General features: G+C 35.4%; 1 protein-coding gene across 4 annotated transcripts in view; it reads right to left on the reverse strand.

Annotated features, from left to right (window-relative positions):
- Nucleotides 1-27368, reverse strand: part of LOC115213422 (FMRFamide receptor-like) — a 252318-nt gene that overhangs the window by 78470 nt on the left and 146480 nt on the right. Inside the window, exon 1 of one of the 4 annotated variants that reach the window (XM_036503641.1) lies at nucleotides 8211-8362. The exons of the other annotated variants lie outside the window; for them this stretch is intronic. The gene's annotated coding sequence lies outside the window, so the exon portion shown is untranslated. Of the gene's footprint in view, nucleotides 1-8210; nucleotides 8363-27368 lie in introns of those variants that run through there. 4 annotated transcript variants of the gene reach the window in all.

Genomic DNA, 27368 nt, shown 5'->3' on the forward strand with positions numbered 1-27368 from the left:
AACCCTCATCGTCGTAACCGACGGAGTGCTTCCATACGTGTAAATACATATAAACATATGTGCGTAATTATGCATGAAAGTTTCCTATTTATAAATATTTAAATTCTTTTCCTGAGGAAGGAACTGGTTTCTAACAAAGATAAACTACTCCATCGTTAGAACGTAGATAATGAAAAACAATGTCAAATTATAAAGCTGAGAAAAGTCTTGAATATTTTACCATTTCACTAACAGATGGTTTTTGTAATGTGCGAGTTAATTGGTTGAATGCTTTTTACTGAAAAACACTAACTTATCCAGTTTATCATTTGGGCATTTATTGAAAAAACGTAGGGTATATATTATGGTATAAATTAATTTGTAATCTGTATATAGGAGCTGGAAGTTTCCCAGCAGTTATCCCTAATTATTATTTTCTCCTTTATATTTACACTTTACTCTCTTTTACTCTTTTAATTGTTTCAGTCATTTGACTGCGGCCATGCTGGAGCACCGCCTTCAGTCGAGCAAATCGACCCCGGGACTTATTCTTTGTAAGACCAGTACTTATTTTATCGGTCTCTTTTGCCGAACTGCTAAGTGACGGGGACGTAAACACACCAGTATCGGTTGTCAAGCAATGCTAGGGGGACAAACACAGACACACACACACACATATATATATATATATATATACATATATACGACAGGCTTCTTTCAGTTTATGTCTACCAAATCCACTCACAATGCATTGGTCGGCCCGGGGCTATAGCAGAAGACACTTGCCCAATATGCCACGCAGTGAGACTGAACCCGGAACCATGTGGTTGGTAAGCAAGCTACTTACCACAGAGCCACTCCTGTGTATATATATGTATATGTATTTGTACATAGACTGATCAATAAGCAGTTATCCCTAGTTACTATTTTCCCCGTATATGTACGCATGTATATATATATATGTGTATATATTTGTACATGGACTGATCAGTAAGCAGTTATCCCTAGTTACTATTTTCCCCGTATATGTGCGTATGTATATATATATGTATATATATTTGTACATAGACTGATCAATAAGCAGTTATCCCTAGTTACTATTTTCCCCGTATATGTGCGTATGTATATATATATGTGTATATATTTGTACATAGACTGATCAATAAGCAGTTATCCCTAGTTACTATTTTCCCCGTATATGTGCGTATGTATATATATATGTATATATATTTGTACATGGACTGATCAGTAAGCAGTTATCCCTAGTTACTATTTTCCCCGTATATGTGCGTATGTATATATATATGTATATATATTTGTACATGGACTGATCAGTAAGCAGTTATCCCTAGTTACTATTTTCCCCGTATATGTGTGTGTATATATATGTATATATATTTGCACAATTTTTCTTTCCTTCTTTCTCTCCTTTTTTACTCTCCTTTTTTTCTCTCCTTGTTTCTCTCCTTGTTTTTTCTGTGTCCCTTTCTGTAGAAGAGCGTAGGCTCGAAACGTAAAAGACTTTTTCTATTCCTAAGCGTTACACTAATACATCTGTTTGTTTTGTACACCACCTGTCTTCGTCTTTTGTTTTTTTTCGTAAACTCTCCCTATATTTGTACATAGACTGATCATTAAGTATCCAGTCTGCTGCCATAATAACGAAGCTAAAGCACGCAGAGTAAAGCCGCTTGGCACAGATTGACCTTGAACTCTCTTGTGCATGTGCACTAAGTTTTAACATTCTACATCGATATATCATCGAACACACATACTCAGTGCATATGCTTGCTTGATCGCTGGTGGCTTGCCATTTGATGCAGCGGAGATAATGCTCTCAATGTCCCTAGTATTAGAGCACTTGAGAGTCATAAACAGGCGAGACAACTCACCTCGAGTCCCATTCCAGAGTGATCGAAGTTGATGATTCGTCATTTTTGTTGCTTATCAACATCATGTAGCTGATTCGACGCTTTGGGAGAGTCATCGCCATCATGTGAAAGCGCAGCCTACTGGCGAACGAGCAAAGCGCATATATTGTGTATGGTTATTCGGTAATGTTTGCAACACTAGCGCTGCTTCTAACATATATTTGAATTTATTCTCCGGGCATAGCAACAGAAGTTTTCTTTTTATACCTATTTCTTTACTACCCACAAGGGGCTAAACACAGAGAGGACAAACAAGAACAGACAAACGGATTAAGTCGATTATATTGATCCCAATGCGTACTGGTACTTAATTTATCGACCCTGAGATGATAGAAGGCAAAGTCGACCTCGGCGGAATTTGAACTCAGAACGTAGCTTTAGACGAAATACCGCTAAGCATTTCGTCCGGCGTGCTAACGATTCTGCCAGCTCGCCGCGCTTTTTTTTATACCATTTTACATATAGCCATAGATAGACAATTCAACTCACCTCCAATTCAGTTCAGTATGTGATATTGATAAATCACAAAAATGGCGAAAAATCTATGTCGATCATCGCTCCTGAATGGGACTCGAAGCTAATTGTCTCACCTGTTTCTGACTTCCAGGTGTGTTAACCCTCGGCGCTTGAGAGAATAATCTCCACCGCGTCAAATCGCATCCTACCGGCGAGCGAGCAAAGCTCATATATTGTGTACGTCTGTTTGATAATGTCTGTAGCTTTAGCGCTAATTCTAATTCAAATTTGAAGATATACCTCTCCTCCACACACACACAGACACACATACGATAGACTTCCACTGAGTTCTCGAGTACCAAATCCATTTGGAAAGAATTGGTTAACCCGAGGCAATAGCAGAAGGCATCCACCTAAGATGTCACGTTCTGTGACAGAACCTGCAACCGCGTGGTTGCATAATGAGCCTTTTCAATAGTGCGTGAATGTGTGTGTGTGTGTGTGTGTGTGTGTGTGTGTGTGTGTGTGTGTGTGTGCGTGTATGAATTTATTCCTACCTTTATCCTGCTGTCATAGCAACAGATTTTCTTAATACCTATTTCTTTACTATCCACAAGGGGCTAAACAGAGAGGGGACAAACAAGGACAGACAAACGGATTAAGTCGATTACATCGACCCCAGTGCGTAACTGGTACTTAATTTATCGACCCCGAAAGGATGAAAGGCAAAGTCGACCTCGGCGGAATTTGAACTTAGAACGTAACGGCAGACGAAATACGGCTACGCATTTCGTCCGGCGTGCTAACGATTCTGCCAGCTCGCCGCCTTGCTTTTTTTTTTTATACCATTTTACATATAGCCCTAGATAGGCAATTCAACTCACCTCCGATTCAATTCAGGTAAGTGATATTGATAAGTCACAAAAATGGCGAAAAATCGATGCCGATCATTACTCCAGAATGGGACTCGGAGCTAATTGTCTCGCCTGTTTCTGACTTCCAGGTCTGCCAACCCTGAGAGAATACATACCATATACATTATTAATTATACATTGCACTATTGGAAGAAAACACAGCTAACGTACCAGTTATTTATCAATGAATATGTGTGTGTGTGTGTGTCTGTGTCTGTGTGTATAATGAAGTAGAATGTATATTTTTGCAATATGTGTATGCAGAGGCACATGCGTATATGTAATATTTCTATGTATTTACTAATGTGAATGAATTATTGCGTACTTGTAGTAATATAAGTATAAGCATTTCCCCGGTCTTCCTTTATTTTGCAACAAAATGATTTCAATAACGCTAATAGAATTTATTGAACACTTGAATAAACCTTGAATTATAAAAGAAACTTCCTAGGAAATGGTTAATATTCATCTTCACAAAACGTACACTTTACTCTCTTGTTAAAGTGAACATCCATTAAAATCTGAAATATTTTTTAAAATTCCGATATTTTAATATTAAATAACCTTGATCGTCAATATTGCATATTTTAAAAGTAAGTGATCGTTTTCTATTAATAGTTAATTTTGGAGAATTTCTTGAAAATGAGTTGGTATAATCTACCTCAGCGAAATATTGGAGCAGCTTATATTTCTACATGAGTCTGTGTGTCTGTCTCTGCCTTTCTCTGTCTCTCTCACTGTCTCTCTCTCCTCCGTCTCTTCCTCTCTGCTCAAATAAGTATTTCATAGTGAAGGACAATGAGATGTTGAACTTCAGCAATTGATATAGGTTGTTACTTATATATTGTAATCGCTATTTTACTTCCAGTTGAACACAGATCAAGATGACATTATTTTCCTCAATAGGCACATGATTGGAAGCTTTAGGGGAACGGGTTTGATCATTATATCGACGACCCATGCGCTCGATCAGCACTTATTTCATCGATCCCGAAAAGATGAAAGGCAAACCTACTACGGTGTGAGAAACACCGCTAAGCATTTTGCCCGGCGTGCTAATGATTTAGCCAGTTACCCACCTTAAAAGATTAAGCAGACAATGATGAAAGGAATCCTTGCTCGACCATCCTGTCGACTAACTGTTATTCATTTTATGCATTGTATATCCAGAACTATATTATATAACATGTTCTTTTAAAAGATGAATAGGTGTACTATGAAGTTGATTTGCCTGCTGATTCTAGTAGATCAAGTAACTGCAAAAAAGCTCTTATATTGATCCATATTTTAATAGTAGAATTTCGAAATATAAAATAATGGTTACGTAGTATGTTATTATGCTACTTTAGAACAGTTAGCTCTCGTTCAAACCCGTAGAGTTCAGTGTGAATAAATCAATCTTATTGTAATACTGTTAGCAATAGCATAGCTTCCAGCCACTGAAGGTATTTCCACGAAAATAGAGATATATAAATATCCCCTGTCACTACCTATATGATGTCTAGACAGTGGTAAAAAAAAGTTTCAGAAAAGATATACCGTAAGAAACATCTGGAAGCTCCTGGATGGACTTGTCCCAAAATTGTTATGGTGACATCAAAGTAGAGCGTCGTTGCATACTGACAAAGATCCATCAAAGCACGGGATCAGATATCGCTATAGTTTGGAATTGAAAGGCTCTCAGCTCTTCAGTCTTCTCCCAAAAGACTTGCGATACCCAGACGCGGTGAGTGTAAAAGTTTTCAAAACGAAACTTGGTCTCCTCCAGTGAAAACAAAACTGGATCTGCTTCGGTCCAGATGAACTAAAGTCACGAAAGGAAGCGCAAATGAGGGCAGCAGCATGAAACTCACTCATTCAGTAATACCAACTATTAAATAATGATTAACGAAAGCGTAGCAAGACCAACTGGAGCTACCCCAGCGCGACTGTCATTCATGCTCTGAAACTAGTAAAAGACAGAATAAGAGAATATCTTTAATGAGTAATGGAACCGGTTTTAAACATTTAATTTCAGACTAAAATTGATGGTTAAACTCCATAATTCAAGCTTAGATACCATTGGGGACGTTCTTTTATAATGAGATTTCTCCCAGTAAAATATATAAAGTTTGTATGAAAGACGAACAGGAACAGAATTAAATGTTTACAGATCGCAAAATCGAGGCAAAGTAAAAGTTAACCAGTTCTTTACAAACAACTGAAAATTATGAATCGGAGGTAAGATATATAAAACGTGAGTTCGAGACTATGTGGTTAAGGAGTTCACTTAGCAGAAGGAAACTGTGTTGATGCCTGCCCGTCGGATGTGCAGATGTATATACATACACACACACACACATACATATATATGTATGTATACATATATGTATGTATGCATATATATATATGTATATATATATATATATATATATATATATATATATATATATATATATATATAATATATATATATATATATATATATGTATATGTATATATATATATGTATGTATATATGTCTGTATGTAGGCGCACGGTGACTGTGTGGTAAGAAGCTTGCTTCCCAACCACATGGCTCTGGGTTCAGTCCACTGCGTGGCAACTTGGACAGGTGTCTTCTGCTATAGCCTCGGGACGACCAATGCCTTGTGCGTGGATTTGGTAGACGGAACCTGAAAGAAGCCCGTCGTGTGTGTGTCTATGTTTGTGTATCTGTGTTTGTTCACTCATCATCGATTGACAACCGATGTTGGTGTGTTTATGTCCTCGTAACTTAGCGAGTCAGCAAAAGATATGGATGGAATAAGTACTTAGCTTACAAAGATTAAGCCCTGTGGCCGATTTGTGCGACTAAAGACAGTGCTCCAACATGGCGGCAGTCAACTGACTGAAAGAAGTAAAATAATACAAGAATATATACATATATATGTGAGTGTGTGTGGAGAGAGATAATGATATATATATATATATATATATAAATATTTATATATATACATACACACACACACACACACACACACACATATATATATATGTTGTTTGTTCCTTCTAAAGCCACGCCGAGCTCATTCGGGCCGGTTTCCCGGTTTCCTTGACGTATAGGTTCCCCACATGGACGGGGCGCCGGTCCGTCGCAGGTGAGCTGCAAGATGCAGGAGGTAGGAGTGAGAGAAAGTTGTGGTGAAAGAGTCAGCAGAAGTTCACCATTACCTTCTACCGGAGCCGCGTGGAGCTTAAGTGTTTCGCTCATAAACACACATATTGCCCAGTCAGAGATCGCGAGTCCGCCGCTCTAACCACTAGGTCATGTGCCTCCACTACACACACACACACACACACACACACACACACACAACACACACACACCACACACACACAAAATAAAATATGTACTAAAATAATTTAGACTCCACAAGCATTTTCTCAGAAAGCAAATATATGCAATCGTTTATAGTCTGTAAGTATAGTGGCTCTCGTCCTTTGTCAAATCTATTAACTAAATCTAACGAATGTGTATAATAGACAGAAAGGTTTGTTATGTTACATTGTAGCTACAAAAACGGCGAGAAAACGGGGACATAAACAAACCAACATCAGTTATCAAGCTGTTGGTGTGGACAAACACACACATAACTAAGGACATACGCACGCTCGCACATACACATCACTTTTCCACAGAGTTTATGTCAAGCAAATTCACCGACAAACCATTGGTCAACCTGCTTGAGGTACCGCATGGTCTGAACCCCGAATCCGTGCTTGCAAAGTGAGCTTCTTCACCACACAGCAATGCCTGCCTCTGCATAAAATTTTGATAGTGGAGGCGAGGCAAATCACAAACTATAGTACCATTGTAAACTAACAAAAGATGCGCCATTTCCAACACGAGTCAGATTAAATACTGCAAAATCTAAAATGTATTATCCCCATCTAAATGTAACATGCAAGCAGAAAAAGAAAATAGATTCAAACACTTGGACATTATGCTGAGTAATAATACACCGGATGAATCTACATCAGAGCAAAAAAGCACAAACGAGATCACAAGCTGTTTAATTTACCAAATATCGAACGCAGAACGAAAACTGCAGAAACGTTGTTACTGCAGCTGTAGACTTGCTGAAACCAAATGGTTGTAAACAATAAAAATTACAGAGTAACAATACCAATTAACAAAGAAAGTTTTAATGAAGCTAAATCACTAATAGGTGAGACCAAGAAGTGTTATTACCTTAGAAAAATCACTCCGATACCAATCAGCTAATGGAAAAATCACGGTATTTTTATTTTATGAGCGGAACCAAAATTTTGAATGTCGGTATCATTGTGTGGATTTTCACTGAGTAAATTAAAAATTCTTTTAATTAGATCAATTATAGTCTCTAATTTTTATATTACAATTTTCTGCTAATCTTCATTAATTTACTAAGAAAAAAAATATAAAACGTATTTAAAATCTAAAACTATGAGATAATGAACATTAATTTTATAAAGAAAACGCAGGATCAATTCGATCAGTATATATACTGATAAAATTAACTGCCGAGAAATGTAGGGCGCTGCACAAGCTTCGTTAGCGGAATAATGAGGTTATTGCGCTTTTTAAACATTTTTCTTTGTATCATTAAAATATACGATAAGTGCAATATATGCTATGTTCATTTTTATGCATCTAGCTTTAGAGTGGCCAATTATGTCGTTATTTCATTGCGCGTGCTTGTTTAATTCCCAGTGCAATTATATGTACATATAAACGCATATATACAACTACAACAAACCATGCAACGCGCATACGCCCACGTACTCATCTACACACGCACCTTACATGCTCGCACGCACAGACGCATGAATTTCACACAAACACACACGCATAAATTTAGCACAAACACACGCACGCACTTTCACACATACACACATAAAATTTTCCAATCGGTATTTTCACACTTACCGTGTACTTGACGTGTATGGTAGACGTGTGGGAGGAAGTTCTTCGGGGAGGTTCAGCAAGTGATTGCAAATGGAGCTGGAGACAGCCCGGGCGGTAGAAGTGAAAACTTTCTTCGTCAATGCATTAACTATAACGCCATCATGTCTGAGAAAATGGGGTTAGGAGTGATACTAAAAGTTTTGTTTACTTGAGAGACAAAAGTCTGGTTGCAGTTTCCTAAACGATAAAACATACAATGTATGCGAAGCATGAAGGATTTCCGTCTGAAAGAGTAAAATGTGTCATAGCATTGAATAAAATCCACTCAGATATGTGAAATGGGTTTTTTACCGTGTAATTGTAAAAAGTGCTTTTCACTGCTACTTATCCAAAACCGTTGTGTGTAAACCAGTCGGGGAGATCGGGTTTCGAGTTTTGATTGTGTAAGTGGTGTGATTTCATTTCTGATATATATATATATATATATATATATATATATATATATATATATATATATATATATATATATGAAAATAAGCAACAAGGATATCCAGAGGCAATGCAATATGATCGTTTCATGCAACTGCATTTAATTCAACTATGCAATAATTACATCAACTTAAAATGCAGAGCAATCTTCAGCTGCACAAAGACATAGAATTTAATTAAGTTAGAACAGATGGACACATTAGTATAATTATACCTAAAATCTCCAAGAAGTTAAGGAGATAGACAAAGAACATGCTGTTCTTACTCTAACATAGAAGTTACTAAGCTTTTCAAGAAGATATACATTGTTACAGACTCTGCCTGTCACTGATTTTTTTTTGTTTATATGAGGTCAATTTTTAATTTATAAACTAGTTTCTCAAAACCCTTGTATATCTAAGGCTGAGAGAACAGAGGGCAGTATATGTTAGGGTAGGGCGATGGGAGCAGACATACATCATAGTTGGTATAGTCATAAAAATCACGATTATTAGAAGCAATATCATGAGGTTTGGTAAAGGAAAGATTAAAACAAGATGTTAGCTGACTATTAAGGGGGTGGCCCACTAGCAGACCATTGATAATGAAACAGGGAAGTCTTATCATGTAGAACTATAGTTAAATATTTTAAACAATGTTGCTATATTGTATACAGTTAAAGTTTAGGGTTATTCAGAGGATTTATTAAGAAGAAAATTATAGCAAAAGGATAGATATTTATGAATACTTTTGAGTATATACCAAACTTTTACCATAATAGAGGGAGGGAAAGAAATTATATAGAAATAGTTTTATATTTATACAGTTTGTACACTTAAATACTAACTCATTAGATGGTTTCTGTGAATATTGATTAATTGGTATATACTGGTATTAACAAAGGAGTATTGAGGTAAAAGAACATGCTAATTATATAATAATAAAAATAAAATTATAATCTAAGCAGATTTTTTTTATAAGTAGTGAATATACCAGTATAGTTTTATATATGCTAAGTACAAAAATTAGATTAATTTTATAAATAAATAAAGGCTGATTATAAAATAATAAAGAAATATAATAAAATAATCAAGTAAGGCAGAACACCATAGAAAAGGAAATAAAATAGCTTAATTACTAATACTATGGCAATGTATATGTAGCTTATTAGCACCAATAGAGAAGAATTTTAGAAAAAGTATAATAATTTAATATAGGTTTAAGAAGTTATTATTATAAGGTGGTAAGCTGTCAGAATTTATTCACACGCCGGACAAAGTGCTTAGCGGTATTTCGTTCGTCCTAACGTTCTGAGTTAAAATTCCGCCACAGTCGCTTTTAACTTTCATCCTTCCGAGGTCGATACCTGGAGTCGATATAATCCACTTAGCATCCCCAGCCCTCACGAAACTGCTGGCCTTGTGCCAAAATTTGAAATCATTTTTATAAAACTTTTTGACCATCCAACACACTGGCATTTACATTACACATACAACACTCAGTGAAATTGTCCTCGTTCGGTCGCTTATGACATTGTTAGTTTTTCTTTTACTTAAGATGTTGTCAAAACCAGATCCATAACTTTAGCTCTGAGAATAAATGTCAGTCCCACATTCACGAATGCTTATATTCACTCTTCCGTTATCGAGTACGACAATTAACTAACAAGAAATAGGCACTTAATATTTTCTGGTCGTAGTTTGATATTCATTTTCGTTACACGTCCTGATATATGTTTAATCTCTTTGCTAGGTTGACTAACAAAGTATGGAAATAAACACATGCTCTGATGATTTAGTTGACAAATCTTAGTGTTCTTCCTTATTTATTATCTCGGTTTTGTTCCACAATACTTGGAAGTTAGCCATTTTCCTTGCACAAATTATCAACTATGCTCCTATTCTGCTTTTCATTACTACATTTTTCTATAGGTCAATGGGGTAATGGTTATAAACGTTAATTCTCTTTTAAATGTTTTAAATGCTGGTGAGCGTGAATTTAACCTCTGAGTCAGTCAAACATTGTATTTCCTGATTCGAGCTAAACGAACCGGCGACTTCAGGAGTAGAAGAATAACTAAAATGCGAATATCATTGATATGGACAAACGAAGAACTAGAGTCATCTTCTTTGGATTTTATGTAGGGTTGGATTCGGAATTCCGAGAAATTTCAGAAAGCCGGAAGTTAGCACGGCCGAACCCTAGCAGTGTGACTAAAACAACCGAAATAAGGTAATTTGATGGAATTAGATTATGTGCGACCACACGATTTCGGGTTAATTTTCTCTGCAAGGGCCATTACGTAAGTTTTTTTGCTACAATCCCGGGCCGGACAATGCCTTGTGAGTGAATGAGGTGGACGAAAACCGTGTCGAAGTACGTCCTACATTACATATAGCAACCGGTGTTGGTTTGTTTATGTCACCATAACCTGCAGCAACTCTTCTGGACAGTCTCCTTGTTTAAGTTGATGAATGCTGCCATAATCATCGCCTTCAAGGGGTTTTGTTGGTCTTCTATTTTGAACTATGACTATGCTGGGGAAACTCCTTTAAGACCTTATTCAATCATATAGACACAAGTCCTCTTTTCAAATGTGTCACTTATTATATTCTTTGGACACAAACAAATATAAACAAGGCTACAGGCACAAAACCACTCGCAATACAGCAGAATCCTCACCATCATGAACGCGCTGGGTATTGGGACTTTTTCAAACGAAATTTATTCTGTAGTATCTCAAGATATATATGTAATTTTGGTAAATATATCATCAGTTGAAATGAGATATCATTTACGAAAATTATATATATATAGAGAGAGAGATAGATAGATAGATAGATAGATAGATAGATAGATAGATAGATATATAGATAGATAGATAGATAGATAGATAGATAGATAGATAGATAGATAGATAGATAGATAGATAGATAGATAGATAGATAGATAGATAGATAGATAGATAAATAGATAGATAAATACATGCATACATACATACATACGTAGGAGTGGGGATGTCTATGCAAATTACACAGATACAAGAATAAGGAATAAGATGGTTGTGGTTTTTCTTAGAACCTTGAATATGGCCTTTGCAGCCAGCTCGAATATTCCTTGCGACCTTCACCAAAGTCAATAACATTCACACTACAAGTCCTGCAGTCGATGTGATCGAAAATAAATAAGTTAATTAATTAAAAGAAAGCAAACAAATGAGAAATAAAGAAAAAAAAAACCATTCCCGAAGGTGGGTTCGACAGCGAAGCCACTGTCTGACGCCAATTACTGCAAAACAATGAAGTCGCCCATGTGCGCATTTGCGCGTGTGCGTGTGCGTGTGAGAGTGTATGTGTGCTCCCATACACACGCACACATATATATACGTGCGTTATATCCATCCATACAGAAGTGCACATATATATATATATATATATATATATATATATATATATATATATATATATGTATATATATACATACATACATACATACATATATAATATATATATATATAGATAGATAGATAGATAGAGATATGTATATGTATATAAATACACATGTACATACACACACAAATGTATAGGTATCTACACATATATACACATCTATATACATACATATATGCATACATACATACATACACATATATATATATATATATATATATATATATATAGAGAGAGAGAGAGAGAGAGAGAGAGAGATAGATAGATAGATAGATACATTGATAGATAGATAGATAGATAGATAGATAGATAGATAGATAGATAGATAGATAGATAGATAGATAGATAGATAGATAGTTACACACATTTATTTTATGTTTGTATCAATCAATGAACAATTAATACGAGACACAAGATGATTAACTCATTTATTTCGAAGAAATAAACAAAAGAAGTTATACTTAATTTAGCTTTATTAATCCTTTTCACTTTTTCTTTTGAAACAAAAAAAAGCTATTTAAATGTAAAACTAATAATATAAATGTAACTAACGTAAAACAGATAGCGTAGATATGTGCGCGTGCGCGCGTGTTTTAAATTCTATCACACGCATTGTAAATATTTCCTTTGTAAATCAATTCCAATGCACATTCACATATATCTTTAATAGTGAATGCATACGCATATGTATATATATATATATATATATATATGAGAGAGAGAGAGAGAGAGGGAGAGAGGGAGAGAGAGAGAGAGAGAGACGGAGAGAGAGAGATATGAGGGCGTATGTGTGTGTATATCTATATTTATGTATATATACACACATATATATATATATGTATGTATGTATATATATATATATATATGTATGTATGTATGTATGTATGTATGTATGTATGTATATATGGATGTATATGTACAGAACATAATTATATAACATAAATGCATATTTATAGGTGTGCCTTATATGTGAATGCTGTGAGTGAGGTGTATAATAATATGAGGGCATGTGTGTATGTGTACATATATATAATATAATATATATTATATAATATATAATATATAATACAGATGTATGTGTGTAAATATGTATATGTAAATATATATATATATATATATTTGTGTGTGTGTGTGTGTGTGTGTGTGTGTGTATGCACGTATAAGTATGCATGTATACGTATCTACATTCATATACTCTGTATATATATATGAACTGTTCTTTCGTACATTGGTACCCCCGTTATTGACTTTCTTATTGTAAAGAAGTTATTGATCCAAGTTTCATTGTGAATACAATGTATGTATGCATGTATGTATGTATGTACGTACGTACGTACGTATGTATGTATGTATGTATGTATGTATGTATGTATGTATGTATGTATGTACGTATATATGTATGTATGTATGTATGCATGTATGTATGTATGTATGTATGTATGTATGTATGTATGTATGTATGTATGTATGTATGTATGTATGTATGTATGTACGTAAGACAAAAAGTAAATAGCAACACGACTTCTGTACACAACTACCATATTTATTATGAAATCAGTGGCGAAGAAACTTTGCGAAAAATTAATCAATATATATATTTTGAAAGATTTCATTGAAAATGGCAGCTAGTTTAATTTTCGATTGAATGCTTACATACATAAGTGGAAAAGAGAAAATATAAATAAAAACCAAGGCAAAAATTGATTAAGTGACTAAATTAGGGTTTAATTTTCAACTATTTTTCTTTTATTTTTAATGTATTTATAGCAAATTCGAGTCAGTCTCAAGTAAATCTATTTATAGATTTTGAACGGGTTGCGTAAATTTACTTCGTTTTATTAATTTTGTTTTGTTTGTTTACTGTTTGGTTTTTCGATTTTATCTTAATTTGATCTGTAAAGCATATTTTTTTTATCTTTATCTTTTTTTTAAACAAATATTTATGCTTCTTTATTTTTGCCGTTATTTTCAACACGGTGGAAGTTTTTCTTCCAAATTTTCAAACCCGTAGCAGATGCTCACCTTGAGTTAAATTTTCTCATGTATGGATAGAATTCAGGCGATTAACACTCTTGCTTATTTAACCCCATAACAACGCTGATTAAGCAGACCTATGACTAAAGGTATTTCATCTGTTACTGTACCTTCGATTCTTGTAAGAATTTGGTTCCTATTTTCAGACAGGGTGATGCGTCCTGTCCTCCATTTAAACGCTTCATTTTCACATTGCTCCAGTTTACTTACGTGGGAGTACTAATAATTTCCTCGACATGAGTAAAAGAATATACGGGAGAACAAATCAATTATTATTTTAATCAACATATTTCCCTCTCAAATTCATACACTTATTGCAGCGGTCCTTCAGAACTCCCTGTAAAAGAACTCGGAAGATTGAGCCTCCAATCAGGCCTTTTGAGATACCATTAACTCTTTGAGCCCGTAACACCGGTTTACCGGTGGATGGCTTAATTTTCTCTATACCGTAGCACCGCTCTACAGGTGGAGTGCATCAAGAAGCCAGTTATATGGTCAAATGAGGTTCAGGAGATCAAGGCTGAAAGGGTTAAAGCCAAGAGTTTTTCAGCTCCTTCTTGTAGCTATAAAGGAGTTCCCGCAAGAGCTGGATGGTTAACCCTACCACAGGCCGCAGTCCTGCTCAAAGTGGCCTCATCAGACCAAACTCCTAAGTACATTATATAATGTATCATTTGTTTATTTCAGCCCCCTGAGCGTAATTTCAGAAAAATTTATCAACGTTTCAAGAGTTGCTCGTTCAGATTATGACATTTATGATCCAAGAGTTGTTGTTGCGTGGACGTTGTTGTATCTGCAAGTTAGTAATGACACTTTGTTTAATACTTTTTCTTCTTTAGATTGTTATCATTCAATTGTGATATCTTGGCGATATTGTAGTGAAACGAATGGGCTTCCATTATTGTCCGTTATATGGCCTAAATACAATATCGCTAGAAACAATTGTGGATTCTGTTGTTGCTTTGTCTCAGGCCATCTCAGATGCAGCAGGCCTATGATAAAGAAGTGTTAAAGATAAAGAAGATGATAAAGAAGATGCAGAAGGCTTATGATAATTTGATCTGTGTAGCATATTTTTTTATCTTTATCTTTTCTTTTTAAACAAATATTTATGTTTCTTTATTTTTGCCGTTATTTTCAACACGGTGGAAGTTTTTCTTGTCAATTTTCAACCAGTAGCAGATGCTCACCTTGAGTTAAAATTTCTTATGTATGTATAAAGTTGTTGCTGTGTGGACGTTGTTGTGTTTGGTAATTAGTTGTTGTATCTGCAAGTTAGTAATGGCACTTTGTTTAATAGTTGTTCTTCTTTAGATTGTTATCATTTAATTGTGATATCTTGGCGATATTGTATTGAAACGAAAATGTTTGCATTATTGTCCGTTATATGGCCGAAATACAATATCGCTAGAAAGGCCTATGATAAAGAAGTGTTCCAGGACCATGCATCCTGTAATTTTTATGGGTAGTGCATATTTCAGACTAAAATAATCGAACTTGTTCCTCTCTTTGAATACCAGAAATCATTAACTTTGAAAGATTTGGTTTTTCTTTCCAGCAGGCTAAGTGACCAGTTTGTGGAGGCGCGTGGATTAATGTTTAGCGTGTCAGCATCATGATCGTAAGATTGTGGTTTCGATTCCTGGACTGGGCGACGCGTTGTGTTCTTGAGCAAAACACTTCATTTCACGTTGCTGCAGTTCACTCAGCTGGCAAAAATGAGTAACGCTGCGATGGACTGGAGTCCCGTCCAGCTGGCGAATACGTACACCATAGAAAGCGGGAAACCGGGAAACCGGGCCCTAGATCCTAGCTAGGCTTTAAAAGTGTGCGTTTATTTATTATTTTTTTAAGTGACCAGTTAGCAGGTTTTATATTAGCTTGTTTATCGTGATGCTGCTGGTGGTTTTGTGATGTTCACCATAGCGATGATTGTAGTTCCTTGTGTATTGATCAGCATACTTACATAGTATCATCCACTTCAATACATGCGTCTTATTATCCTCATACAGTGCAAGTTTATGCTCTCATGCTTTTGTGACATTGTCACATGAAATACAATGCAGCATTCTGATAATGTGGTACACTGAAACGTTTTAGAATGTAATGTGTTTTGACTAGACTTAATATATTATTTATTTTATATTTTGTATAGACACCACCAACGTTTATGTCACATATCATTATTTCATTTTCAGTATTGAGTTTTCTGAAATAAGTTACTTACCTAATATTTTCTTTGACAATATCAATTTATTTTGAGAAGATACCGGGTCACTTGTCGCTGAAGAACGTGCAACCAATTGAAATGACTCCTTGGTTTACAGTCGTTTATTTTATCAATTCAAGCGAGACAAAAAGCAAAATTTCACCACAGTAATATTTCAGTGATGAACGTAGACGGTAGAATATTAATATTACCCAAATGTCCATACTTCAAAATATGACCCAGACTTTCACAATGACAGTGAGGATGGTTCATACCCCAGCTCCTGTGGATCTTTGAACGTGTACTTGAGCAAAATATTTAATTCTCCCGTGTGAGATATTCAAGATTCATGTTTCATCTTATATCTATTACACGCAATAACAGTAACAAATGTAACTATAGTAGTTCTTAGGGTTAGGGTTAGTGAGGATTAAGTTATTTAAAATGGTTGATTATTAGCAACACTGTCCAGTTGCCGAAGGTTTGTCTTTGGATATGTAAGTCTCACATATTCTTTTCTACTCAAGGCACAAGGCCCGAAATTTGGTGGGAGGGTGCCAGTCGATTAGAGTGACCCCAGTATGCAACTATTTCTTAATTTATTGACCCCGAAAGGATGAAAGGAGAAAAGTCGACCTCGGTAGAATTTGAACTTAAAAAGTAAAAACATGAAATACCGCTAAGCATTTCGCCCGGTGTACTAACGTTTCTTATTTATTTACTGCCCACAAGGGGTTACACACAGAGGGGACAAATAAGGACAGACAAACGGATTAAGTCGCTTATATCGACCTCAGTGCGTAACTGGTACTTAATTTATCGACTCCGAAAGGATGAAAGGCAAAGTCGACCTCGGCGGAATTTGAACTCAGAACGTAATGGCAGACGAAACACCGCTAAGCTTTTCGCCCGGCGTGCTAACATTTCTGCCAGATCGCCGCATTTTAAATAATCCTTTCTACTCTAGGTACAAGGCCCAAAATTTTACGGGAAGGGGGCCAGTCGATTAGATCGAATCCAGTCCGAAACTGATACTTAATTTATCAATCCCGAAGGGTTGAAAGGCAATGTCGACCTCGACAGAATTTGAACTCAGAACGTAAAGACAGACGAAATACCGCTAAGCATTTCGCCCGGCGTGCTAACGTTTCTGCCAGCTCGCCGCCTTATAAGTGTCACATATCGTGTTAATTTCCTCTAAATAATTCTTCAACCGGATGTCGGCCTCGAAGAGTGAAAACACAGGTTTTCTTCTGGAATATAAATTTGACACTCCAAGTTTGAAGCGTAATAAATATTAACCAACTTTACACGCAAAGACCACCTAAGTAGTCACTTCAGTCGTATCAAAATAGCAACCGATCTTCCTCAGATCATATTGCACTGTCTTAAAAGCACAGAGATCAGACAGTATAGATCAGGGTTGAAAATGTTAGGTTTTATTCAGGGTGTGCATAATTGTAAAACTTATAATCCCAGAACTACTTGATGTGGGCTTTTTGTTTGTTTGTTCCTTCTCCAGCCATGCCTGGCTCATAAGGGCCGGTTTCACGGTTTCTTGGCGTATAGGTTCCCCACCTGGACGGGACGCCGGTCCGTCGCAAGTGAGCTACAAGATACAGGAGGAAAGAGTGAGAGAAAGTTGTGGCGAAAGAGTCAGCAGAAGTTCGCCATTACCTTCTGCCGGAGTAGGCGTGGAACTTTAGGTGTTTTCGCTCATAAACACACACATCGCCCGGTCTGAGATACGAACCCGCGTTCCCTCGGCCGCGAGTCCGCTGCTCTAACCACTAGGCCATGTGCTTCCACACTTGATCTGCGCTTGCATGAGACTAACCAGCATTAACAACAAATTCAGTTTAATTTATCGCTTATCTTTTCCTTGTTTCTGTTATTGGACTAAGGTCATGCTGGGGCACCCCGTTAAAGACTTTTTAGTCGAATCAGTCGACCCTGGTTCTTTTTGGGTTTTTTTTAAAGCCTGTAACTTATTCTCGCGGGTCTTTTTGCTGAATCGCTAGGTTACGGGTACGTTAACAAAGACTATTAACGGTTGTCAAGAGGTGGTGAAACACGCATACACACGCGCACACACACATGCACACGCACACGTACACACACGCATATATACACACGCACACTCACAAACACAAGCATACACATACATACTCACACACACACGCAAACACATACACACACGCACATACACATATGTATGTATGTATGTATGTATGTATGTATGCATGTATGTATGTATGTATGTATAAATGATGGGCTTCTTTCAGTTACCGTCAACCAAATCCACTCAGACAGCTTTGGTCGGCCCGAAGCTATAGGAGAAGACACTCGCCCAAGGTGCGACGCCCTGAGATTGAAACTGCAAACATGTTATTGCGAAGAAGACTTAGCAGACAGCCACGTTACGTGTTCAAACGTGAATATTTAAATACGACATGCCTTCCGAAAAATAACCAAACCGAACTTGTGATTTTCCAGCTCGAATCATGACGTTCAAATTTCGGTGAAGTCGAACGTTCGAATACTCATATCAGAGATCAATAAAACCGTGTATCTGTTCAAAGATCAATAATATTGATTTAATTGTCAGTGACATAGCCTACCAGTTCAAAGATCAGTAAAATCGGTCAAAGCGAGATCCTAAGAAGTCTGCATAGAAAAATATTCAATATTTCGCTGAATAAATTTGACAATCAATTATCGTTTCAGTTTTCGGTATTGGATATATTGAGACGTTTCTGAACGTTTCTTCGCGTTTTAAATATTTATAAATGTTTTATTTGCTGTATACAAGAAAAAGTGTTAAAATTTAATCTGCTAATATTAATAGGCGCAGGAGTAGCTGTGTGGTAAGTAGCTTGCTAACCAACCACATAGTTCCGGGTTCAGTCCCACTGCGTGGCATCTTGGGCAAGTGTTTTCTGCTATAGCCCCGGGCCGACCAATGCCTTCTGAGTGGATTTGGTATACGGAAACTGAAAGAAGCCTGTCGTATATATGTATATATATAAGTGTGTGTGTATATGCTTGTGTGTCTGTGTTTGTGTGTGTGTGTGTGTTTGTCCCCCTAGCATTGCTTGACAACCGATGCTGGTGTGTTTACGTCCCCGTAAATTAGCGGTTCGGCAAAAGAGACCGATAGAATAAGTACTGGGCTTACAAAGAATAAGTCCCGGGGTCGATTTGCTCGACTAAAGGCGGTGCTCCAGCATGGCCGCAGTCAAATGACTGAAACAAATAAAAGAGTAAGGAGTAAAAGAGTAAAAGAGAGTAAAGTCAGTTCTTGAAATACTACTCTTTATCTTAATGGCATTCGTTGGTAAACGATTCCAATTGAAGAACATTGGATACCATTCGATATGCTATATTGCGTTTTGAATAATTTATGCAACCGGTTCCCTGGTGGCAGATGGATTCCAAAACATAGGCAGATTGTAATTACGTTACAGATGGCTACATATATACTATTTCGTTGAATAAAGGCGGCGAGCTGGCAGAAACGTTAGCACGCCGGGCGAAATGCGTAGCCGTATTTCGTCTGCCGATACGTTCTGGGTTCAAATTCCGCCGAGGTCGACTTTGCCTTTCATCCTTCTGGGGTCGATAAAATAAGTACCAGTTACGCACTGGGGTCGATATAATCGACTTAGCCGTTTGTCTGTCCTTGATTGTCCTCTCTATGTTTAGCCCCTTGTGGGTAATAAAGAAACATATATTATTTCGTTGAAAAAAGCAAAGATTTGGACCAGAGTAATAAATTCCATTTTCTAAAGGAATTCAATATTTTTCACTGTCTCTTAGTCGATAATCTGGCAGAATCGTTAGCGTGACGGGTAAAACGCTTATCGGTATTTCGTCAGGCTTTAGGTTCTGCGTTCAAATTTCGCCTTTTGCTTTTCATCATTTTGGGGTCAACAAAATAAATACAAGCTGAGTACCGGTATCAATATAACCCGCTTTCCCCCAAATTACAGAACTTGTGCTATAATTTGAATCCAGTATTTGTCAATATCTTAATATGATTACTTGGCTGCTTTTTTTACTCGAGAATGTAAAATAATAATTCTTCCCATTCTTGAGATTTATACTATACAAAATTTCTACAATATTTCGTTTTTGAATTTGATTTAGAAGATTCTTGATATAATGACATATGCTGAAACATGCTGTGTTGTATATCGGGAGGGTCATTATGTGAACTGTAAATACACGCACTGTTTCTATTTTACTTCTTTATTATTCATTTGCCAATCGGTTATCTATTTAACCCACTAAGTAATCGATTGCTTGGTTTGGTTAATCGTTCAGTTAATCTGTCAATTAATCAGCTATCTTTCTCAAAGTCCCTTCGTCACCATTCGCAATTCTATCAATGGCATGCCTTCTCTACTCCCTGTCTGCCCCGACGACGGTAGAACTTCGACAAATATAAACGATCGATTAACCGGACGATTAATCAAACGATTGACTAGTTGACTAGCTGAATAGTTAATCAATTGACAAATAACTCATAAAGAAGTGACAAAGAACCAGAGCTTGTATTCAATAATGGTACAATGACCCTCCCGAGATAAAACCGGAATTTCTGCAAGAAAAGAGGAGTTAAGCTGTAAATGTATATCAGTTAATTCTAGGAATTATAATTGAAATAAATAACGATATTTTAACGAACCAAAGAAGTCACCTTCGAATCCTACTATCCACTTGCCTGCACCAGCTGAGTAATCCTACTCAAATCTTACTTTATTTTGTTTGCAAAAAACACGGGATAATATGATTTTGGTTGCAGTGTGTCAAGGAGATAGATAAGAAAATTAACGCCAGGAAAATCGCTATTTATAGGTTTCTTTGAGTGGACTGATTTAAAATTAGACAAGAACAACATTTCTAATTGACAAAGCTTCGAAAAAAAAAAAAAAACAGCAATTGCCCTAAGGTCTCAGCTGGTTCTCTTTCCTTTATACATTTATACATTATTATAGTATACAGAGAAAGAGTACCAGAGACATACACAAACACATACGGACACATATATTACGCACACACATATTTTCTATATTCTATAAATTGTCCTACTTTTTATATTTTTCATTAAAATACACACACGCATATGTGTGTAAATACATATGTATGTATGTATGTATGTAGTATGTATGTAGTATGTATGTATGTATGTATGTATATATATATATATATATATATATATATATATATATATATATATATATATATATATATGCGTACATGTAAACATTCATGATTTTATATGTATACATGTATCTATACAAGTAAGCATATGTGTGTATAACTATATGTGCTAAAACATATGCATATATGGCAAGCTGGCAAGAAGGCAAGCTGGCAGAATCGTTCACATGTCGGGCAAAATGTTCTGCGGCATTCAGTCCGTCTTTAAGCTCTGAGTTCAAATGTCACAGAGGTTGGCTTTACCTTCCATCCTTTCGAGATCGATAAAATAATTAATGAGATCGATGTCATCGACTTATCTCCGGACTTACAGATCTTGTGCAAAAAACTGAAACTAATGTATACATATATATGTATATGAAATTAATTAAGGGTAGAAATTGATATTAGTCAATTAAAACCAGTGATCTAGCATATTAAAAAGAATCCGAAGATTAAAATATTTATATATACCAATTAAGGACTGGACACGAAAAGTGGACAGTCAACATGCTAGATATAGACGTCAAATCGACATTCTCCACAAAGAGTATGTTCTCAAATAAAACTCAGCACAAAACAGTTTTGTGCTGAGTTTTATTTGAGAACATACTCTTTGTGGAGAATGGCGATTTGACGTCTATATCTAGCATGTTGACTGTCCACTTTTCGTGTCCAGTCCTTAATTGGTATATATAAATATTTTAATCTGGTAAATATTGATTTTTGGGTTGTGTTTTGGCACTTCGTCTCTATCAATCCACCGTGCAGAACGCTTCATATTGTTGAAAAGAATCCATTTTTCATCACACGTAAAGTAATGGAAAAATGGTTCTCTTTTATGCCGTGACAGCAAAGAAACGTAAGTTTCAAGACGACGTGTCATTTGATGCTCGTTCATTCGTTTGGTACTCATTTGTCCAGCTTCTGTACCTTGCCGATTTGTTTCAGATGGTTCAATATAGTTGACATCGAAACATCAAACCTTGCTGCTATCTCACGCGTAGTTTGAGATCCCACAACAGTTTCCAGCTCATCTTTATCCACCTTGGTCTCAGGTCTACCATGGGGTTGATGTTTCAAGAGTAAAGTCACCAGACCGGAAGTTCTCAAACCATCAACCTACAGTGCGTTCATTCGCTACATCTTTGCTAAACACAACAATGATGTTTCGAACTGTCTGGGATGCACAGGTTCCACAACGGAACTCACACTCATAAACTACACGATTTCAATCTATCCATGGGTTCACAAAAATCGATTTACAAGAAGAAACTCCCAATATAATGAGACACAATGAATTGCATTTCGAAAAGTGATAATGTAACTCTTCAACGTTGTAAAACAAAGAATTGTCAGGATAAGACTGTGCATATGAAAATCGAGCATTTCGACCTGATACATACATATTGCCATATTTATATATATATTTTACATGACTATCTATCTATCTACTATCTATCTATCTATCTATCTATCTATCTATCTATCTATCTATCTATCTATCTATCTATCTATCTATCTATCTATCTCTAAATATCTCTCTCTCTATATATTATATATACATATACATATATATATATAATATAATATAATATATTATATATATATATATATATATATTATATATATATATATATTATATATATATATATATATATATATATATATATATATATATATATATATATATATATGTCCGTATGTTTGTGTGGTGTATGTATAAATTAAATATAAGGAAAAAGATCTTTATAAGAATTTATCAAGTAGCGTGAAAAACTAGTTACGGGAAAACTTTACACAAAATATATAATTAATTTATTCCCTTTTAAATACATTTATTATATTAAGTGTCCTACTGCACATAAATGCGTCGCGCTTTAAGGGACTCTTAAAGTCAAAATTGTCGACTGTGAGGGACTGCAACATGCCTGCACTGACGATTAGAAAGTGGATTATGTACACTAACTATGAAATCATATGATATGCGGCTTGTAGAGACGACTTCCAAGTTGCATTCCCTCACTGTCAGTACACTGTATATTTATTAAGGTAGATTTGACTTTAGGAGTCCCTTATAGCGTAAGGCATTTACGTGTAGTAATGTCCTTAATATATATATATATATATATATATATATGCTCATCAAAAAGATAAGTCATGCTCATACTTTTCTTTAATATTGTTAAATCTTATCAATTATTTATAAAGTATAGTGTAATTATAACGTCTTCATCCACGTTGTAAATTTATCTTATAATTTTGAGACCTGAAGAGTGGCTATGTATCGTTGGATCAAAGAACTACTAATTTTTGATCCCCGATTTTGATATTGTAGATTCGTATACATAGTCACAAAACGCGCGTTGTCGTTTTTTAATGTGTATTTTTCATGTATATTATGTAGTATATAAATTTTTTAGCACGATATTAATAATAAAGTCGTTTTAATGTGTAGAAATTTTTAGTACAACGTTAATAATAATATATTTAAATTTATGTAATATCTTTCAGTATTACTTGAATTACTTTATGGAGGTTTTATTTCTTAATTATATATACATATTATATATATATATATACATAACTTTAGATTCAGATGAATATAGTACTTAAGTTGAGGCACCACAATTTAGTATGGTACTATTCATACAATTTAAAATAAAATAAGGTGATTATAATCAAAATAAGCAACAAGGATACCCAGGTAAGGCAGTACGATCGTTTCATGCGACTCCATTTATATATATATATATATTATATATATATATATATATATATATATATATATATATATATATCTATATGTATATACTCTTTTACTCTTTTACTCTTTTATTGTTTCAGTCATTTGACTGCGGCCATGCTGGAGCACCGCCTTTAGTCGAGCAAATCGACCCCGGGACTTATTCTTTGTAAGCCTAGTACTTATTCTATCGGTCTCTTTTGCCGAACATCTAAATTACGGGGACGTAAACACACCAGCATCGGTTGTCAAGCAATGCTAGGGGGAGAAACACAGACACACAAACACACACACACACACATATATATATATACATACATATATACGACAGGCTTCTTTCAGTTTCCGCCTACCAAATCCACTCACAAGGCTTTGGTTGGCCCAAGGCTATAGTAGAAGACACTTGCCCAAGATGCTACGCAGTGGGACTGAACCCGGAACCATGTGGTTGGTAAGCAAGCTACTTACCACACAGCCACTCCTGCGCCTATATATATATATATATATATATATATATATGTATGTATGTATGCATGTATGTATGTATGTATGTATGTATGTATAGTGGGCGTCGTAAGTGTTTGTAAACTTTCGAGAGAACGTTTATCAGTTCACTTTTGGAATTGGTTTATGAAATATATGCAGCGCTATACATGATAGCATCTAAATATTGGTTCGAAAAGCCTTTAGGTAGAAAATGTCGAAGGCTGACGTAGGTGTCGAAACCACATAAGTCAGTGAGTATGTGTGTGTAGGTGTGTCCGTGTGGAGAATGTTTTGTCCGTGGACGTAGATCGTGACGCGTAGGAAAACCAATGGAAGAAGAGAAAACTTCTCATTCCTGAATTTCTCTTAATTGGAAAGCCCTAAAACAAAGGTTCCCTCGTGTAACAAGTGGTGTTGAAATAGTTTGTGGTTTTCTTACTGTTGCATGTCACGGGATATTTACAGGCTTATGCGAACATCATATACAATAATGTACACTTGTCTCTCAGGAAACATCTGTTATCTGTCCAGAGGAAGCCATTATATCATACATATATATGTGTGTATATGTGGTCATATTTGTGTGCATATTATATATATACATACATATATAATATATATATTGTATGTATTTATACATTTATTATATATACATATACACACATACAAATATATATATATATATATATATATATGCAGTACACACTAACACACATACTTATATTCACACAAACACATAGCAGGAAAGGTAGGCTTACACGTTTTTCCTTTACTTTCAGTTATTAGATTTTCTCTCACAAGGAGGAAGATGCATGCATGTGCGTGTGTGTGTATCTGTGTGTGTGTTCATGTGTGTGTGGGGGATTCTATTAATATATTAGGTTGCAACATTGAAATTTAGGATTCAAACGCACGTGCGAAACGAGAAATCTGCACAAAAATTCTTATTCAAAAAGTCTAAAAATTTAATTTTTTGCATTATTTTGTTGCAGCTGATATGATAACCTGACAGCATCATATCAAAAATTCCTGTCAATAAAATCTGTGAAATTGAATAAAGATGAGCGTTTTAAATACACCACTATCGCTGCTGGTGTTATATTCTATCAAAATATTATGGCTGCAACTCACAATAATGCTGACGAGATCAATAAGAAGATAATAAAAGCATTCCAATGCCATTCGTTGATTGTGTAGTTGGAAGATGTTTGACGATGTTTCATAGCGTTTTTGTCGTAGTATCACAATATTCTTTTCATTATAGTGCTAAAAGTACCAACTTACGCCATCAGTTTTCTTCAGTATTTGTATAGTATTTTCTAAACGATACTGATGTCCGAAAAGTATTCCTGTTTCTAAAAAATTAACTGATGATGAAGAACAGTTAGCGATCTAAGCAATATTTCTTTATGAGTAATCCGAAGTATTTATCTAAGAGATAGCGACAGATCCTGATTCATATATAGGCCAATATGCACCATGGCCTAGCGATCTGTTTAACTATTGCTTGGAGTTAAAAATCGGAAATTAGAATTGCAGCAATCAAATAGATTATTTGAAATTTTATACTTGTTAAAATATTTCTCATCTAACAGAAATTTTAATAATTATCGAGCGCCTTTTGATTTATTGGAACCTTTTAGCGCTAAAATTCCTGAAATTTGAGTTCCTCTCAATCTGAAGAGGCCTTTTAACTTTTGGTGCTTCTTCAAGCTGTTAAGTGGCCCTTAATTTAATGAGTCGTTCTTAATTATCCTATAATGGTTTGCATTTGTCCTTAACAAGTCTCTTTTACAAATTACTTTGAGAATGTTTTCTTGTGATATAAGTTGAAGGCAGTCAAGAGCAATCCATTATAAAAATTAACAAAGCAAATGCTTGTTTGAAACTATCAAAGTGCTGGCGGTCTTTAAATTTATGGAAACTTTAAAACAATTTCAGGAAAATACAAAATTGGTATCAACACACACACTTACATATATATATATATATATCAGTAAAGCTGGACTCAAGAGTCATCTTCGTAGTCATAGAGCGAGACGGATGAGTGACAACCTGGCCACTGGTGGTGGTGTAACACACCATACTAATCATATCTGTCGGGCGTGTGGAAGAGAGTGTAATTCGGCAGGAGGACTTAAACGACATGCAAAGGTACATGAAGCACAGTTACAACTACAGCCGGCTATTACCGGTAAAGGTTTTAGTTGCTAATTCTGTACAAGACATTGTAGATCTTTAGCTGGGCTAAAAAGTCACATTCGATTACAGCACCAGTAACAGTTCAGCTTCGTGCAATGGCCATACTCGATAACGAGGGGGCAGCCAAATAATAATAATAATAATAATAATAATAATAATAATAATATAATAATAATAATAATAATAATAATAATAATAATAATAATAATGATAATAATAATAATATATATATATATATGTACTGCATTTCCATTATATACAATGTTGTATTTGTTTAACTATGCACATTCCTCTTGTTCATATATAAACAGTTCAGGATTACATATGCAAAGTCGTAAAGGTCTCAAAATCTATAGGCGCAGAGACTCCACTAGTTCTGA

Source organism: Octopus sinensis, linkage group LG6 (genome assembly GCF_006345805.1).
Source record: "Octopus sinensis linkage group LG6, ASM634580v1, whole genome shotgun sequence".
In the NCBI taxonomy this organism is placed as follows: domain Eukaryota; kingdom Metazoa; phylum Mollusca; class Cephalopoda; order Octopoda; family Octopodidae; genus Octopus; species Octopus sinensis.